The sequence below is a fragment of the Bubalus bubalis genome, chromosome 23 (genome assembly GCF_019923935.1).
Source record: "Bubalus bubalis isolate 160015118507 breed Murrah chromosome 23, NDDB_SH_1, whole genome shotgun sequence".
Classification (NCBI taxonomy): domain Eukaryota; kingdom Metazoa; phylum Chordata; class Mammalia; order Artiodactyla; family Bovidae; genus Bubalus; species Bubalus bubalis.
Window position 1 is genome coordinate 35,061,317 of NC_059179.1, and position 18,129 is coordinate 35,079,445.

Consider the following 18,129-nt stretch of genomic DNA (forward strand, 5'->3'; position numbering starts at 1 on the left):
CCACCAGGCTCCTCTGCTCATGGGATTTCCCAGGCAAGAATACTGGAGTGGGTTGCCATTTCCTTCTCCAAGGGATCTTCCTGACCCAGGGATCGAACCCGCATCTCCTGCATTGGCAGGTGGATTTTTTACCACTGAGCCACCAGGGAAGCCCTTCTACCCCAGTTCCCACTTAATTGTAAACACGTATCACACAGATGTGTTCTCCCCCTCCTACCACTTCTCTCCACCTCCTACTCCCTTTCTTTATGCTAGATTTCTTTATGCTAGCAATCAAGAAACTCAAGAGTTTAAATAAATGCATAGAGTGCTTAATTCATAGTTTGCCTAAAAGTCTGTTTCCTGCTGTGGCAAGTGGTAGTTATAGGAAGCTACCCGCGGTCACTGTGTCGTTAGTTACCCAAAATGATCCTTCTCTTGAATTGGCTTCCGTGACCTAATTTTCTCCCACCACGTTAGTCTGGTAATCAGGATTATTATTTGGCACAAAGCACAGGGCTGCCTTAGCACAAACACTCCCAGCGAGCAGTCAGACAGCTCTAACTTTCTGCCACTTTGGGCTTTCCACTTGTAAGAGGTCCCAGTATCTGACGTTTCTTTTCTGAGCCAATGCCATAGACCTCTGCTATTCCTCCCAACATAAAAGACACCGTCAGCCATGGGGCAGCTGGGATCCTGATTATAGAAACAGCCCAGGCTCTAATCCAGTTAATCTGATTCCCCTAAGGCAAAGAGGTGCTAGGATAATAAAAATTCAGCTAGAAAATTTCCTCTGTGTAAATCATAGGATGCTTCTACCCTGCCATGCTAGCCCTGCCTTTTACATATAAAGGTTAATCTTAGAAGGGGTTTAACATCAGCTTGGGTGTCTTATCCTCCTGCTTCTAAAAGACTGACTCCCTCGACACACCTTTTGGTTGAGATGACTCACTTAGGCAACACCCTTCTTTGACCTCTCCTAGTCCATCTCTGCGGAGGAGGCAATGGCATCCCACTCCAGTACTCTTGCCTGGAAAATCCCATGGACGGAGGAGCCTGGTGGGCTGCAGTCCATGGGGTCGCCAAGAGTCGGACACGACTGAGCAACTTCACTTTCACTGAGCGACTTCACTTTCACTTTTCACTCTCATGCATTGGAGAAGGAAATGGCAACCCACTCCAGTGTTCTTGCCTGGAGAACCCCAGGGATGGGGGAGCCTGGTGGGCTGCCATCTATGGGGTCGCACAGAGTCTGACACGACTGAAGTGACTTAGCAGCAGCAGCAGTACCAGTCCATCTCTGACAGCGCTGAGTGATTTCACTTTGAAGCACAGTCATGGGTATAAAGCCCCACCTCTCCTCTTGAACAGTAATTAGAAAGGACCTTGGGTTAGCAGTTAGGAGACTCCCAATCCTGCCTCACCTGCCATGTGCCTCCACTGCCCCGAGGCCACACAAAAGGGCTTAAGAATACCTCACAGGGTAGAAATGGAGACATGAGGTCATCTTCTCATGGGAGCCCCCACAGTGCCGGCCTGACACATCGATGCCCAAGTCAGCTGAATGTCGGGAGAGGCAGTCACCAATCCCTATGAGCAGGAATTTCTAAAGTATAATAAAATTCCCTGCTGAAATGTGATACAGCCTTTTAAGGTCACCCAGGGCTCTCAAATTGTCCCTGTACCAGCAATTCCATTTAGAAATGGATCAAGTTGAAAGATTGGGCTGTGACTTCAGCCTGAAGCCTGCTGCCACAACACCACATCTTTCTGGACTGCTGGAAGAGCCACCTCTGTGCTGACTCAGATTGGGATGGATGCTGGCCCCCCTGGGGCCATTGAGGGTACTCAGGTGAAGACTGAGGGTCATAGGCTATCAGCATTTAGGCCTCGGGTCCTGGGATGGGGTTTAACTTTAGGCCTGAAACCACCATGGCCTTCTCCTGCTAATTCCAAATCCAGACACTTAAGAGGGGTTTAAAAAAAACGAAGAACCAAGAAGTTGATTCAAAACCAGGATGCTTGATTTTTGGCTACTTCTACTTATTAGTGCATTCGGAATTACTAATTAATTAAACAGTATTTTAACAGCCACTATGGGGGTGGGACCTTTCTGTCTAGTTAGAAAAACACTTTTTTTGGACTTCCCTGGTGGCTCAGACAGTAAAGCGTCTGCCTACAATGTGGGAGACACGGTTTCAATCCCTGGGTGGGGAAGATGCCCTGGAGAAGGAAATGGCAACCCACTCCAGTATTCTTGCCTGGAAAATCCCATGGACGGGGGAGCCTGGTAGGCTACAGTCCATGGGGTCGCAAAGAGTTGGACACGTAGGGAAAACCACTAGACCATTCAGGTATGACCTAAATCAAATCCCTTATGATTATACAGTGGAAGTGAGAAATAGATTTAAGGGATTAGATCTGATAGACAGAGTGCATGAAGAACTATGGACAGAGGTTCGTGACATTGTACAGGAGGCAGGGATCAAGACCATCCCCAAGAAAAAGAAATGCAAAAAGGCAAAATGGTTGTCTTAGGAGGCCTTACAAATAGCTGTGAAAAGAAGAGAAGTGAAAGGCAAAGGAGAAAAGGAAAGATATAAGCATCTGAATGCAGAGTTCCAAAGAACAGCAAGGAGAGATAAGAAAGCCTTCATCAGCGATCAATGCAAAGAAACAGAGGAAAACAACAGAATGGGAAAGACTAGAAATCTCTTCAATAAAATTAGAGATACCAAGGGAACATTTCATGCAAAGATGGGCTCAATAAAGAACAGAAATGGTAGGGACCTAACAGAAGCAGAAGATATTAAGAAGAGGTAGCAAGAATACACAGAACTGTATGAAAAAGATCTTCATGACCTAAATAATCACGATGGTGTGATCACTCACCTAGAGCCAGACATCCTGGAATGTGAAGTCAAGTGGGTCTTAGGAAGCATCACTACGAACAAAGCTAGTGGAGGTGATAGAATTCCAATTGAGCTATTTCAAACCCTAAAAGATGATGCTGTGAAAGTGCTGCACTCAATATGCCAGCAAATTTGGAAAACTCAGCAGTGGCCACAGGAAAAGGTCAGTTTTCATTCCAATCCCAAAGAAAGGCAATGCCAAAGAATGCTCAAACTACCACACAATTGCACTCATCTCACACGCTAGTAAAGTAATGCTCAAAATTCTCCAAGCCAGGCTTCAGCAATACATGAACCATGAACTTCCAGATGTTCAAACTGGCTTTAGAAAAGGCAGAGAAACCAGAGATCAAATTGCCAACATCTGCTGGATCATTAAAAAAGCAAGAGAGTTCCAGAAAAACATCTATTTCTGCTTTATTGACTATGCCAAAGCCTTTGACTGTGTGGATCACAATAAACTGTGGAAAATTTTGAAAGAGATGGGAATACCAGATCACCTGACCTGCCTCTTGAGAAATCTGTATGCAGGTCAGGAAGCAACAGTTAGAACTCGACATGGATCAACAGACTGGTTCCAAATAGGAAAAGGGCTTCTCTGGTGGCTCAGATGGTAAAGCATCCGCCCGCAATGGGGGAGACCCGGGTTCAATCCCTGGTTTGGGAAGATCCCCTGGAGAAGGAAATGGCAACCCACTCCAGTATTCTTGCCAGGAGAATCCCATGGACAGAGGACCCTGATAGGCTATAGTCCATGGGGTTGCAAAGAGTCGGACACGACTGAGCGACTTTACTTTCTTTCACTTATTTAACTTATATGCGGAGTACATCATGAGAAACGATGGGCTGGGTGAAGCACAAGCTGGAATCAAGATTGCCAGTAGAAATATCAATAACCTCAGATATGCAGATGACATCACCCTTATGACAGAAAGTGAAGAAGAACTAAAGAGCCTCTTGATGAAAGTGAAAGAGCAGATTGAAAAAGTTGGCTTAAAGCTCACATTTGGAAAACTAAGATCATGGCATCTGGTCCCATCACTTCATGGCAAATAGATGGGGAAACAGTGGAAACAGTGGCTGACTTTATTTTTGGGGGGCTCCAAAATCACTGCAGATGGTGACTGCAGCCATGAAATTAAAAGATGCTTACTCCTTGGAAGAAAAGTTATGACCAACCTAGACAGCATATTAAAAAGCAAAGACATTACTTTGCCAACAAAGGTCCGTCTCATCAAGGGTATGGTTTTCCCAGTGGTCATGTATGGATATGAGAGTTGGACTATTATAAAGAAAGCTGAGTGCCAAAGAATTGATGCTTTTGACCTGTGGTGTTGGAGAAGACTCTTGCGAGTCCCTTGGACTGCAAGGAGATCCAACCAGTCTATCCTAAAGGAGATCAGTCCTGGGTGTTCATTGGAAGGACTGATGCTGAAGCTGAAACTCCAATACTTTGTCCACCTGATGCAAAGAACTGACTCATTGGAATAAAACTACCATGTGACCCGGCATTCCCACTACTGGGCATATATCCTGAGACAACCCTAATTGAAAAAGACACTTGTACCCTATTGTTCATTGCAGCACTATTTACAATAGCTGGAACATGGAAGCAACCTAGATGTCCACTGACAGATGAATGGATAAAGAAGCTGTTTTACAAATATACGATAGAACACTACTCAGCCATAAAAAGGAACATATCTGAGTCAGTTCTAATGAGGATGAACCTAGAGCCTATTATACAGAGTGAAGTAAGTCAGAAAGAGAAAAACAAATATCATATATTAATGTATATATATATATGGAATCTAGAAAGATGGTCCTGATGAACTTATTTGCAGGGCAGCAGTGGAAACACACACATAGAGACCAGACTTGTGGACACAGTGGGGAAGGGGAGGGTGGGACAGACTGAGAGAGTAGAATGGAAACATATACATTACCACATGTAAAACGGATAACCAGTGGGAATTTGCTATATGACTCAGGGAGCTCTAACTGGTGCTCCATGACAACCTAGTGGGGTGAGATGGGGTGGGAGGAGGGAGGGAGGTTCAAGAGGGAGGGGACATATGTATACCTGTGACTGACTCATGTTGATGTATGGCAGAGACCAACACAATATTGTAAAGAAATTATTCTCCAATTAAAAATAAATAATTTTTTTAAAATAGAAAAATAGTATTTTAGACAAACTAATGAATGTAGGTAATGTATGCATGCTTAGATTAACCTCACTGAGCCCTTGAGCACCAAGGGTGGTGAGCTGTTTGGCTCCTGCCTGCTGCAGAGAGCTGGGTGCACAAGGCTCTGCCAAGCTGTGTGCTCAGTGACTTCATCTTAGTAGCTTGAAGTCAGCCATGGGGAGGGTATTTACACCCCAGAAATCAGCACACTTAACAAATCAGGGCTTTGCCCTGTGCCCACTCCCAGAGTCTGCTGCTACACGTTTACTAACACAGCACTGTGCCCAAGGTTTACCTGCTAGGAAACAGCAACACGAGGCTTTCAATTCACGTGGCGGTAAATTTCAGAAACAAGATTTGAATCCTCTCTGAAGTGGCCTTCCCACTCCTGCTCTGTGTGAATAAACACACACCGTCACCTTTCCCTGGGTCTCTCGTGGGTCTGCACACCCAAGAGGAGGAGGAAAGCAAAGCACCTGAGTTCACAGCATCCAACGTGCAGAGTTAGACATGATCTTACAAACGCTGGGGCTGCTCTTTAGGTGTTTAGGCTCCTTCCAGAAATGAAGTTCTGACTTGTTCAGGCTTTCTGTACAATATAACTCTGCCCAGTGTTACCTTTGCAAGAAAAGGCAAACAGACATAATCTATACTTGTCACCTTGCCAGGTATTTTCCTAGGCACCCAGGTGACAGAGAACCTGACCCTGAGTGGTTTGATCATTCTCTCATTTAACTTCAGAGATTCATCCACAGGAGTGGGAGAAAAGAGATTATTTCCTGAAGTTTAGCAAAGCTCAGACCTAGTAAAATCTATCACTGGGAGAGAAAGAAATATATCTGAAGTTCAACATGGGACCAGGGAAGAGGACAGAGAGACATTAAATAAATACTTCCATTAAAACTCCTAAATTTCAACACTTGGGAAATAACTTCTTATCTACAGTCAACAAATAATGAGCATGTGAGAGCCGCTGTGTGTGCTGTGCTGTCCCAGGCCTTCTGGGGAACTGTGGAGACAGACCACCCAGGCCCTCCCCAGTGCTGTGCACAGCACACAGGAAGCTGATCAATGCAGAGAGAAAATGCTGTCCTGGGAGGTTAGGACAGCCTTCTGTCCTAGGCTAGGACTTCGGAGGGCTTCCCTGGTGGCTCGGCTGGTAAAGAATCCGTCTGCAGTGCGGGAGACCTGGGTTTGATCCCTGGGTTGGGAAGATCTCCTGGAGAAGGGAATGGCAACCCTCTCCAGTATTCTGGCCTGGAGAATTTCAGGGACTGTATAGTCTATGGGGTCGCAAAGAGTCGGACACGACTGAGGACTTCTGAAGAAAGAAGCATGCAATAGGCTGGGACACATGGTTGGAGTAAGTTTCAGGGAATTTGAGACCATGGTGTGGGCAGAAGGTGAATAGTGACAAGGGAGGATGTTTTAAGGCGGGGGAGAGTGGGAGCCAGGCCTGGAGGTGGGAGAGCCATGGCTTGCTGGGCAGCCTTCTGACCCAGAGGCTTCGTGGGCAAAAGCAATGGAAGGTGAAAATGGCAGCCCTTCTTCCAAGATATTCATGTAAATCCCAGAGACTGGCCTCAAAGAGTTTACAGTTTAATCAGGTAGGGTAGGTGGAAGGAGGTAGAGGAAAGGAGAGACAGACAGACAAGGAGACAGAGAGATGGAGAAAGAGAAAGAATGTGAATGGAAATACAAGGTAGAGAGTAAATCGTGTGCTGCAATAAAAGTGTAAATTGAGAGAGAAACCAGAAAGTATCCTCTCAGCTGGGCCTTTAAGAAAGGGTAGGTGGCAGGATTTGAGTGAGTAGGAAGGAAGAGTAAGGCATCGTAGACAGTGGAGGGGTGGGTTGGGGTACATTTGGGGACCATCAGGACACCTGGTTTGGCTTAAACATAGTGAGCAAAGGGCAACATGGAATAGAAGACAGCGAGCAAGGTCCATCCCGGACATCCTTGCAGGGAAGCTAAGGACCAGACTGCGGCTTCCTCATCTCCCCAGGAAGGAGGCAGAGCTGAGTGATAGTATCAGAGCACAGTTGGCCTGTTTCTTAGGTGCTGAGTTAGGACTATCTCGCAGCTCACAGTGCAGGTAAATTGGGAGCCATGCGCTATGACACGATGGCTCTCAGGGAGGGGTCCCCTCTAGCCGTGAGATGATCACAACCTGGATTCTGGTCAGACAGACCTCATGTGAATCCAGGTTCCATCCCTCTTAGCTCTGTGATCTTGAGACAAGTTACTTTTCTTCCCCAAGCCTTACTTTCCTCATCTGTAAAATGGGGATAAATTCTATTCAGACACTTAGGAGGATAAATGAGTTAATGTCAGGATAAATGAGTTAATGTCTGTAAAGTGCCTGGCACTTTTCCCAACAGACAGTGAGCATACCCCAAAGGGAAGCCATGATGGTTCCTACAGTGTTTCAGTGAGGGAATAAAGTGAGCTGCAGTTCAAGGTCCTTGATCATAAATAGATAACCATGTGCTCCACCTGAAACACAAATACGCTGAACTTCCAACTCTGCTTTTATGACTTTTAGCAACAGACACATGCTCTTCTGCTGGGTAACAACCAGCGAATATTCAGTGCGCTTAATGAATCTTATAACTTTCTGGATCATCATTTCAGTTTAACTTATAAAAACAAAATAGCAGACTTTGTTTTATCAGCATATAATTCACATATCCTAAAATCTAACAGCATATAATTCACATATCCTAAAATCTACCCATTTAAAGTGCACAACTCAATGTCTTTCAGAATATTCACAGTATTATGTGACCATAACCATAAGTCGTAATTTTGGTATTTTGGGGTACATTTTTATCACCCCGAAAAGAGACCCCATACCCATTAGCAGTCACACCCCACCCCTACTCTGCTTGTACATGTGTGCTAGGTCACTTCAGTTGTGTCTGACTATTTGTGACGCTATGACTGTAACCTGCCAGGCTCCTCCATCCATGGGATTCTCCAAGAATTAATACTGGAGTGGGTTGCCATGCCCTTCTCCAGGGAATCTTTCCGACCCAGGGATGGAACCCGCGTCCCTTACGTCTACTGCACTGGCAGGCAGGTTCTTTACCAGTATCACCACCTGGGAAGCCCCTCCCCTGTTCAAACCTGGACAACCACCAATCTATTTTATGTCTCTATCTATTTTAAAAAGCAGGTCTGACTTGCATCTGTTAGTCTCAGCTTCTCAACATTAGCACAGCAATCAGAAGGAAAAACTGTACATGCACAAACAAGGCTTTTCCAATCCCTCCACACACCCCACCCCTTACTGATGCATGGAATCCTCCCCGCTAAAGTATATCTTTGTTTTCCACCAACACATCCCCACTCTGACAAGTGTCCTCATCATCACTTCATTTCTGCTGCCCTCTTGAGAAAGAGCCCATTAGAAGAAAAAAAAAAAAATTGAATGAGATACCATCAGACCCAGTTCACATCTCATGTGGGAGTTTTCACAAACACAACTTGCCTAGAGGTATGTAAACACTGGAGATTTGCCAGAAAACTAGAAACAAGAGGATGTACGTCTGAGTAATTAGTTCCTCACCAAGTAGGGTGCTGCTAGGGGTTTAGGGGACAGTTGGGAAGAACGCACAGAGTCTATGTCTTCCAACAGTGTGGGCTTTTGACTCATGCATTCAATTCCTTTGCTACAGAGCAACTAGAGCGATCTTTTAAGGGCATAATTCAAGCAGATCATACCACCAACTAAGGCCTCTAGGCAGCTTCTGCTGCATTATCCAAGACGCCCTAGGGTAGCCCACAGAGCACTCCCACCAGTCTGGTCTCTTCTCACGCCCTCTTCACACTGCTCCCCAAGCTCCAGTTCCTGCTCCTTCAAGGTCTCCATCTGCCCTCTCCTTTCCCAGAAGGGGCTCGTCCCCCAGGTATTTGCAAACTGGCTCCTCCACTTCTGGTCTCATCTAAAGCAGCTCCCATGCCATCCTTCCGAGAACTCTGCTGGAACCACCCAAGTTGAATCAATCTGCTACTCCTCCCAACTCTTTACTTGCTTTATACTTAGCACTGTCTATACATTCTCATTCTTTCTTTCTTTTCTATCCTCTATTACGAGGTTACTGTCACTGCATTCCCAGGGTCTGGCACAGTTCCTGGCACAAGGTCTGTGCTCTATAAATGTGGGTTCAGTGTGTTCTTTCACGTAACACTAGCCTGGTTTTCTGTCTCTTTTCCATAGTAACAGCCTTTGGGTGACATAGAAATTTGGTTAAATGCCTTGGGTTCGCCAACAGTCTCTATCAATTAGGTAATTTGAAGATGTCAATAAACCCAACTAATGACATTAGAAGATACAAGACTTGCTTAAATTTCTGACTCAGAAAAAAAAAAAAGCTGCAGGAATGAGCTTACTGGTGGGCCAGTTTCAAACCCACGGTGGCCGAGCTTCTCTCTGAATGAGAACTACACAAAGGAGCACAATTTCCAGTTGAACTGACCTGAGGCAGGAGCAGAGGTGGCATCAGAGCCTTGGAAAAGCTAAACAAGGGCCTGTCCCCAGAGCATGACATGACAGGACACGATGATGGGAGGAGCCAGCAGGGGCTGCTGCAGAGCGGGTAAACAGCTTCCTCGGCGAGAATCCTGGGCACACCTGGCTTCGAGCCGCAAACTTTTCAGAACAACTGTTCTTACAAAATCCACACATTCCTGCACCAAATTATTATCAGACTTCTTGTTTCATCCCACAGGGTGAAGATGATCTAGGATGGGCATCTCGCTTGCCCAGAGGGTTTGGGGTTCAAGAACCCAGCTGGGAGAGGTCTTTAGTGATGTTTTATCCCAGGACAGTGGCCACGGGAAGCCACTCATGTGGTCCTGAGCAGGGTCTCATGACAAAGAGTTACAAATTCGTGCTCTGCTTGAGGTGAACTTTGAAGAGACTGCCCAACAGGAATGGGTGGTTCCTCAACTCACCCATCCAGCTTTGTTCACTTGCCTGCATCCTCAAACTAATCTGATCACTGAACTCCATCCCAGGGAAGACACTGGCCCCATCACACACAATTCCACTCAGTCCAGAAGGATAATAATAATAATGGCAGCAAGAGCATGCAACTACTGAGCTCTTGCTGTGGGTTTCCCTGGTGGCTTAGATGGTAAAGAATCTGTCTGCAATGCAGGAGACCTGGGTTCGATTCATGGGCCAGGCAGATCGTCTGTAGTATGAAGTGGCAACCCATCCCAGTATTCTTGCCTGGAGAATTCCATGGACAGAGGAGCCTGGGGAGCTACAGTCTATGGGGTTGCAAAGAGTTGGACACAACTGAGTGACTAACACTTTCACTTTTTAGGGTCCAGGCATTATTTTAAGACTTTTTGATGTGGACCAGTTTTTAAGTCTTTACTAAATTTGTTACAGTATTGCTTCTGTTTTCTTTTTCTATTTTTTGGCTGTGAGGCATGTGATATCTTAGTTCCCCAACCAGGGATCAAACCCACACACCCTGCATTGAAAAGTGAAGTCCAAACCACTGGACCACAGGGAAGTCCCCCTGGGCATTCCTTTATTATTTAATATATATTAATTATATATTAATATATAGAGAATATATATTCCTTTAATATTTAATATAAATATTAACTGATTCAATCCTCACAACACCCTATGAAGTTGGTACTACTGATATCATTATTTTCTGATGAGGAAACTGAGGCATGACGGAGCGGGCAAGGATTCAGTGGCTTGCTCCAGGTCACACAATTAGTAACAGTAGAGTTGGGATCCGAACCCTGGGCAGTGTAGCTGCAGACTCCCGGAAGCAGTCTGCTGCTTCCAGGCAAGCTTATAATATCTCGAAGGCTTTGAGGATAATCTTACAAAGTTATCAAGGTAAATGGAGCAATTGTACTGCAAGGGACAAACAAGAAAGAGATGAACGTATACAGGGAAGGGCTTTACCAGTTCAGCTCCAAACCTGTGTCTCCTGAAAACCCCAGCTGCTGGCAGTTTGACTGCCTCTCCACTCAGCTACAAGTTTAGTTCTCATTGCCTACATTCTAGGTTTATTTTTCTCTGCAAGGAATATTGGGCCATTCCCTTTGGCTCTGGGGTATACACCTACCCTACTATTCTCTACATATCAGTCAGTTCAATTCAGTCGCTCAGTCGTGTCTGACTCTTTGCGACCCCATGAACCACAGCATGCCAGGCCTCCCTGTCCATCACCAACTCCCAGAGTCCACCCAAACCCATCTCCATGGAGTCAGTGATGCCATCCAACCATCTCATCCTCTGTCATCCCCTTCTCTTCCTGCCCTCAATCTTTCCGAGCATCAAGGTCTTTTCCAATGAGTCAGCTCTTCGCATCAGGTGGCCAAAGTATTGGAGTTTCAGCTTCAACATCAGTCCTTCCAATGAACACCCAGGACTGGTCTCCTTTAGGATGGACTGGTTGGCTCTCCTTGCAGTCCAAGGGACTCTCAAGAGTCTTCTCCAACACCACAGTTCAAAAGCATCAATTCTTTGGCGCTTAGCTTTCTTCACAGTCCAACTCTCACATCCATACATGACCACTGGAAAAACCATAGCCTTGACTAGACAGACCTTTGTTGACAAAGTAATGTCTCTGCTTTTGAATATGCTATCTAGGTTGGTCATAACTTTCCTTCCAAGGAGTAAGCGTCTTTTAATTTCATGGCTGCAATCACCATCTGCAGTGATTTTGGAGCCCAGAAAAATAAAGTCAGCCACTGTTTCCACTGTTTCCCCATCTATTTGCCATGAAGTGATGGGACCAGATGCCATGATCTTCGTTTTCTGAATGTTGATCTTTAAGCCAACTTTTTCACTCTCCTCTGATCAACTGATCTTCAATTAGCATTTCTGAGCTTTTAACACATGTTACCTCATTGAAATGAATCTTGACAGTAAAGATACGAGATGGGTAGTCTGAGTTTTCTCCCTTATGTTTTGCTTTTACCGAAGTTTAAGACATTAAGAAGGCTTATATGCATAAAAAGCACAGAGACTGCATGATGGCAATTGCCTGCCTCACTGCACCTCCCAACCCTCCGTGCCCTCTGTAAGAGCATGTGTTCAACTTTAGGTGTTTTTCTTGGACTTCATCACTACATTTCTTGGTCTTAAGAAAGTCTTACTGCTATTCTTATTGCTAGATTCTTATACTAACTTAGCCACTACTTAGTAACATCTTATTCTTACTAATATGGCAAAACCACATTCTCAATTAACTGTGGTCAGTGCTTACACGTTGGGAATGTAATTATCATTGTACTAGAATTTGCAGTGCAATCTGTGAATAGTGTCTTTCTTGTACCTTTTTTTCTTCTTCTTCTAGATTTTATTATTTCCATGGGTAAAGAATCTGCCTGCAGTGCAGGAGACACAGGAGATGTGGGTTTGATCCCTGGGTCAGGAGTATACCCTGGAGAAGGAAATGGCAACCCACTCCAATATTCTTGCCTGAAAAATCCCATGGACAGAGGAACCTGGTGGGCTACAGTCCATAGGGTCTCAAAGAATCAGACATAACTGAGTGACTGAGCATACAGCTCATACTAGCCTAGTTTCTGATGAACAATCCATCACGGGCTTTTTTTTTTTTTTTTTTTTCTTTTGCAGATCTAACCAATAATTCTTTGCAGTGCTCACACTTCTCAGATAACTTATCAAACCTCCACACTCGGAGAGAAAAGTGGGTGTTCTCTGCTATTTTCACTGAAGAAAGAAACAGAATCTCACTCAGGTGAAGAGCTTGGCTCTACATCCTCTGGAAAGTGGGGAGTCGTGATTCAACTGATACCAACCCCAGCATTCGCTCCCTAGCATCACTGCCTCTGGGGAAGGAAGACGTGCAGGCCGTGGGCTGCACAACTCCAGAGGGGGCCGCTCGCCCATGTGAGGATGAGAATGCAGGGAGGCAACCCAGAGGTCCTGTAAAAACAAGGGGACTTCCCATCTCATCTTCAAACCTGCTCCTGATGGTCTGGCACCGCACAGGTAATATTGTATCGGATACTCTCTGGCCTAGCAGACTGCTGCTCTCTGTCTGGCCTTGCTTGTTTCATTCATGCTTGTCAGCTGCCTTTTTTTCTATCTGTCTTGCAAAGCTACCATATCCGTGCTGCCTCCCTATGGTCCTGGGCTTTCATAGTAAGCACGACCTTTCCCTAGGGGTCTCTCCATCATGGCTGCTCCTTTCAATGGCAAGAAGGCACTCTTGCACTCTTGCTTCATAGTCTGCGCTCTTTTTGAGTCCTGTTGGATCTTGCAGGAATGCCTCTGACTCAAGATAGGAGTGATGGCAGACACACTCGGAACTCAAAGGATGACCATCCCTTTCCTGCTGCACAGTAGCCTTGCAATGACAGATCACCTCTCAGATTTTCCAAGAGAGGGGTACATGCGTGCTAAGTCATTCAGTGGTGTCGGACTCTTTGAGACCCTATGGACTGTAGCCCACCAGGCTCCTCTGTCCGTGGGATTTCCCAGGCAAGAAAACCAGAGTGGGTTGTCATTTCCTGCTCCAGGGGATCTTCCCAACCCAGTGATTGAACCCAGATCTCTTAAGTCTCCTGCACTGGCAGGTAGATTCTTTACCACTGAGCCACATAATAAAAAAATAGAAGAGACTAGAAAAGAGCAGAGAGTGAAGGATGAGTATTGCTTCACATGACTTTTTCATTAGCCATCTATATGTGTAAGTGTAGAAGTCTTTAGTCTTTTTGTGTGAAAATGTGTTTCTTATTGTGGGTAGGCTTGGTGAGCACAGACCACAATTAGACCACAATCAGAAGGTCCTTGGGCTGAGTGCTGCCCACAGATATGTTTTGTTTGGCCTACATGAAGATTTTTTGAAGAGAAAGTTGAATCACTTGCCAACTTTAAGCATCTGGAGATTTTTACAGAAAAACCCGTTTCTAGTCACTCTTGAAAACTGGAAGGTCTGGCCCCATGGCCCACATCCCTCTGTTCCTAGTTTTGTGTGAACCAGGATAGAGCAATAGGGTGGCTTTTCCTGTAGAGAAGGCCCTGCCATCCTGTCTGGCCCCATCTCCACTCATCTAGATCATCTGTCTGATTCTTAGAGGCATCTGAATGTACAACCTCTGGTTCTGTCCATCCTCAACTCAACCTGACCTGCAAAGCCCTCCATTTACCCTTCCCCATGGTTACTGCAGTCCCTCATGACTAATGGTAGTTCCTGCCAAACTCAGCTGGCTGCATTTCCTTCTCTGCTTCTGTCTTGCCAATTCGAAACCTTTCTCTCATTTCCCCTTTATTCGTTTGTTGCACTCCTGTTCATCCTTCAAAGCCTAGTCTGCCATGACCTTCCAGGAGAATTAGCCAGCCCCCTGCACCGCAGTCCCACATTAAAGAGTTCCTTGTTGAATACATTTCACATGTATCATAATTATGTATTTTTGTGTTTATGTTTCTTGTTAGAATGTGAGTGCTTTTAGGTCAAGAATTGCATTTTGTTTCTGTACCCAGATTGCTAATCTCTTATTAGACTCTGAATAAACACTTATGAATACCCATCTCTCTACCCATACACATCCTTCATCCACTTTTCAGTTCATTCAACATTCACTGAATACTTACCATGGAGCAGACACTGTATAATGGGTTTGAACTGAATTAAACACCATCCCTAACAGGAAGAAATTAACAGAACCCTTCAAGGCCAATCATAAATGCTCCCTTTTCTGTAAAGCCTTTTCTGATTCATTTGAAACACTAACTCTTCCGTGGAAGCTCAGCAGAATACCATTTATATTCCTTCTGATCACCTTGTATTGCTTCTATTTTCAATCCGCACCCCTGCCACCACTGGTAATTCATTAACCTGCTGAAGGCAGGATCTTTTCCATGTATTAGGTTACCCTCAAAATGCCTTGCAGAGAGTAGACCTTTATAAATTTGTGATGCATTCAAGACACTGGTTGCTATGGGTCACTGCTTCAGGCTGGGCTCTTCACACGCGGCAGGACTGGCAACATCTTCCAGCTGAGCAGGAACAGCATCATTGAACCTAGTCCAGCAGATACCATTCCCACCAGTCAGCCCTAAAACTGTTCCCCAGTAGCTGTCCAGACAGGGCTCCCCCACGTGGCAATCCCCCAACACTCATCTAGCCCCACGTGCCACTTAGGGGACCCTCCACAGACCAGGGAGCCCACAGCGCCTGCCATTTTTCTGAGGGGTGTAGCCTCGCTCTTATGTCCTTCCAGAAACTCCGTGTGAAATAACCTTGCTATCTTTTTCTACCATTCTCTGCTTCTTTTAATTTTTCTTAAATTTCTCCCTTCACAGTGTTTCAAAGAGCACTGTGAATACAGATTGTTGAACAATCTGTGGTTCAACAACAACAGAATATAGACCAACAACAAGAATATAGACAATGCAATGGTCTCTATTAAAACTGCTTGAGGTTTCAATAACACATTTTAGCTCCTGAGACACTAAACAGTTGCAGCTCTTGTGAGCCAAGATAGCTCCTGAAACTGTCTCTAACCAAAGGATTCCAAAGAGGTCTACGACCTGCAGTAAAAATGCTCAACGAACCCTTCGGAATTGGGAGTGATGGTTACAGAATGGCACATTTGTGCCTTGACTCCCCCAAGCCAAGCTGAGCCCCAACTCACTCCCAGGAAAAGGTGCCCTGTAACTCCCCCGCAGCTCCCACCCTGCCCACCCCCTACACGTCCAGTGTCATATACTGACAGCAGCCTCTGGTCACTCAAGTCTCACAGAAGGTTTCCATTCTATGAATCGAAGCTTCATCCTATGCTGCAAGAGAATCAAAATGAAAACAATGCTCTTGACTTTGTCATCTGCATTATAAGCAAGATAAAACTGGCGAGAGAGCAAAGAGGCTACTTATATAAAAGTTCTCTCTTCTCTGCCTAGAACGCTGATCATTTTACGGACAAGAAACCATGATAGTGTCCAAGTATGGTCCCTGAACCGTGAGCATCAATATCACTTGGGAATTGCTAGAAGTGCAAAGTCTCAGGCCCTTTCTCAGATTTACTAAACCAGAACTCTGGGACCAGGGTCCAGAAATCCCCACTCTGACCAAACTCCCGGTGGCCCTCATGTCTGCTAACACTTGAGAACCACTGCCCTAGACAGTAATTTCTCTGAAAGCTTAAGAAAGCCAGCATCTTCACAGTTAAGTCTAAGTATTCAAAAAACTCAGCCTGTTTGATTGCAATGGGACACAGAAACTCACCCCTGGTGCCCCCCAGGGCACACTGGACCGTAATAGCATTAATCATGTCAGTGTGAACACAAATACAATGTTTCAGAGAAAAGAGGTCATGCCTACAAATATTCACCCTCCCCCACAGCTAACAAAATTTGCCCTTGAATACACAGCTCCTGCCAGTTTGGGATAAACATACCTCTCGGTATGAGTCACCATCAGACCAACACACAATGAAATAGGAAGCTGGGCTGGTTTCTACTGTGGTGTGCCCAGGGAAGGCTCAACCACAATGGGAAGAAATCCTGCACCACTCACCCATCACTGCACCTTCTGAAAAGTCTGCTGACGCTCCAATGCTGGCTCAGGAAAAGCCTCCGTGTTTTGGCTTTGGCATATGAGATGCCAGCAGTAAGAGGACCCTCCTGCTTGCCTCCCAGGGGCAGTGAATATGATGATGACATCAAGGGGCCCCTCCTCACAGAGAATCAGTGCCAAGATTTTGCTTTTAGTGGGCTGGGTTTCAGATCAGATCAGTCGCTCAGTCGTGTCCAACTCTGCAACCCCATGAATCGCAGCATGGTCTCACTTAGGACATCTTTTCTGCAGGACTTTGGAAAGTTAATTTCTTGTTCTTTAAAAGAGAGTTTCTATGAAACAGTACTGGGTGTTTCATCCTCCCTGGTCACCTGACCAGGTCATCAGAGAAGCAAGAGGCAGGATCACTTCTAAGTGGCCCAATCAGCTTAAGATTGCTCTCAAGAGCTCTGGGTAAATTTAAGTCAATGTATTCCTTCTCTCTGGATAAGGGAAAGGCTACCCACTCCAGTATTCTGGCCTGGAGAACTTCATGGACTGTATAGTCCATGGGTGACTCACTTCACTTCATTCCTTCTCTCAGATGTCTTTCCATAGTCAGCCGTAACTCTAATTGTGGAAACGAGGTCTTTTTCTTCTCTCTCTCTCTCTAGATAAGCATTTCTTTAGACATTAATGAGTAGGTGGCAGAGGGCAAGGATTTGTTGTGATTTTTTAAAATGTGAAGTTCTTTCCCTTAGCCTTAGAAATCCCATCATCTAGACAGCCCTTTGGTCCTGAAGACAAGTGGGGCAGAGTCATACTTCCTGGTGAGAGTAGTACTATTTCATTTATAAAACAGTAAGAGAAATTCACACTTGGGGTTTTTTTTTTCCCCTCTCCAGTGGAATATGGTGACAAAACTGGATCTCTGCTCCCTCTAAAGATGCAAAGTTCACAACTGAGATGTGTGTGTAAGTCGCTAATCCAGACAATGTATTCTGAAGCTTGTAGCATTGTGGTGTCTCTTTAAATCAATAGTTTTCCTTTAGACTTTACTTAGGAAATGTTCTTGCCATTGGTGTCCCCTTGAAAAACTTGGGGCTTTTCAAGTTAAGGAAAAATGAACAACCTAGACAGTTTCAAGAGCAGGTCAGGGTAGGATATGAAACACCCACCTGGGAAGCAGGGTTGGGAAACTGAATCTCAGAGGAGCTAGTCTACACCAACGGGGGGCCTGGGAGGCGACTCGAATGGATGATGAATTATCACACTGCAGAGAGCAATCTGTTCTCAGACTTCCCCAAGGATGGAACAGAAATGGGTTTCGATTACATTAGGCTGTGTGCATGCTCTTGAGTGGGGAGTGTTTGTGTGGGTGTGGGTGTTTGGGAGGAGTGGGATGGGGTGGAAGGACAGACACCGTTAGAGGCAGCAACACTTGGCAACTCTAAAGCTTGTTTCATAAGATGGTATATGAAGTCAGCAACTCCTGAGGGAGAGGGACACTCTTTCTTAAGTCGTACAAGTGATAGA

General features: G+C 45.3%; 1 protein-coding gene across 4 annotated transcripts in view; it reads right to left on the reverse strand.

The window, feature by feature from the left end:
- The window catches only part of ABLIM1 (actin binding LIM protein 1), a 329,328-nt gene that overhangs the window by 168,410 nt on the left and 142,789 nt on the right, over positions 1–18,129 (reverse strand). Inside the window, exon 1 of one of the 4 annotated variants that reach the window (XM_044935306.2) lies at positions 5,376–5,854. The exons of the other annotated variants lie outside the window; for them this stretch is intronic. The gene's annotated coding sequence lies outside the window, so the exon portion shown is untranslated. Of the gene's footprint in view, positions 1–5,375; positions 5,855–18,129 lie in introns of those variants that run through there. 4 annotated transcript variants of the gene reach the window in all.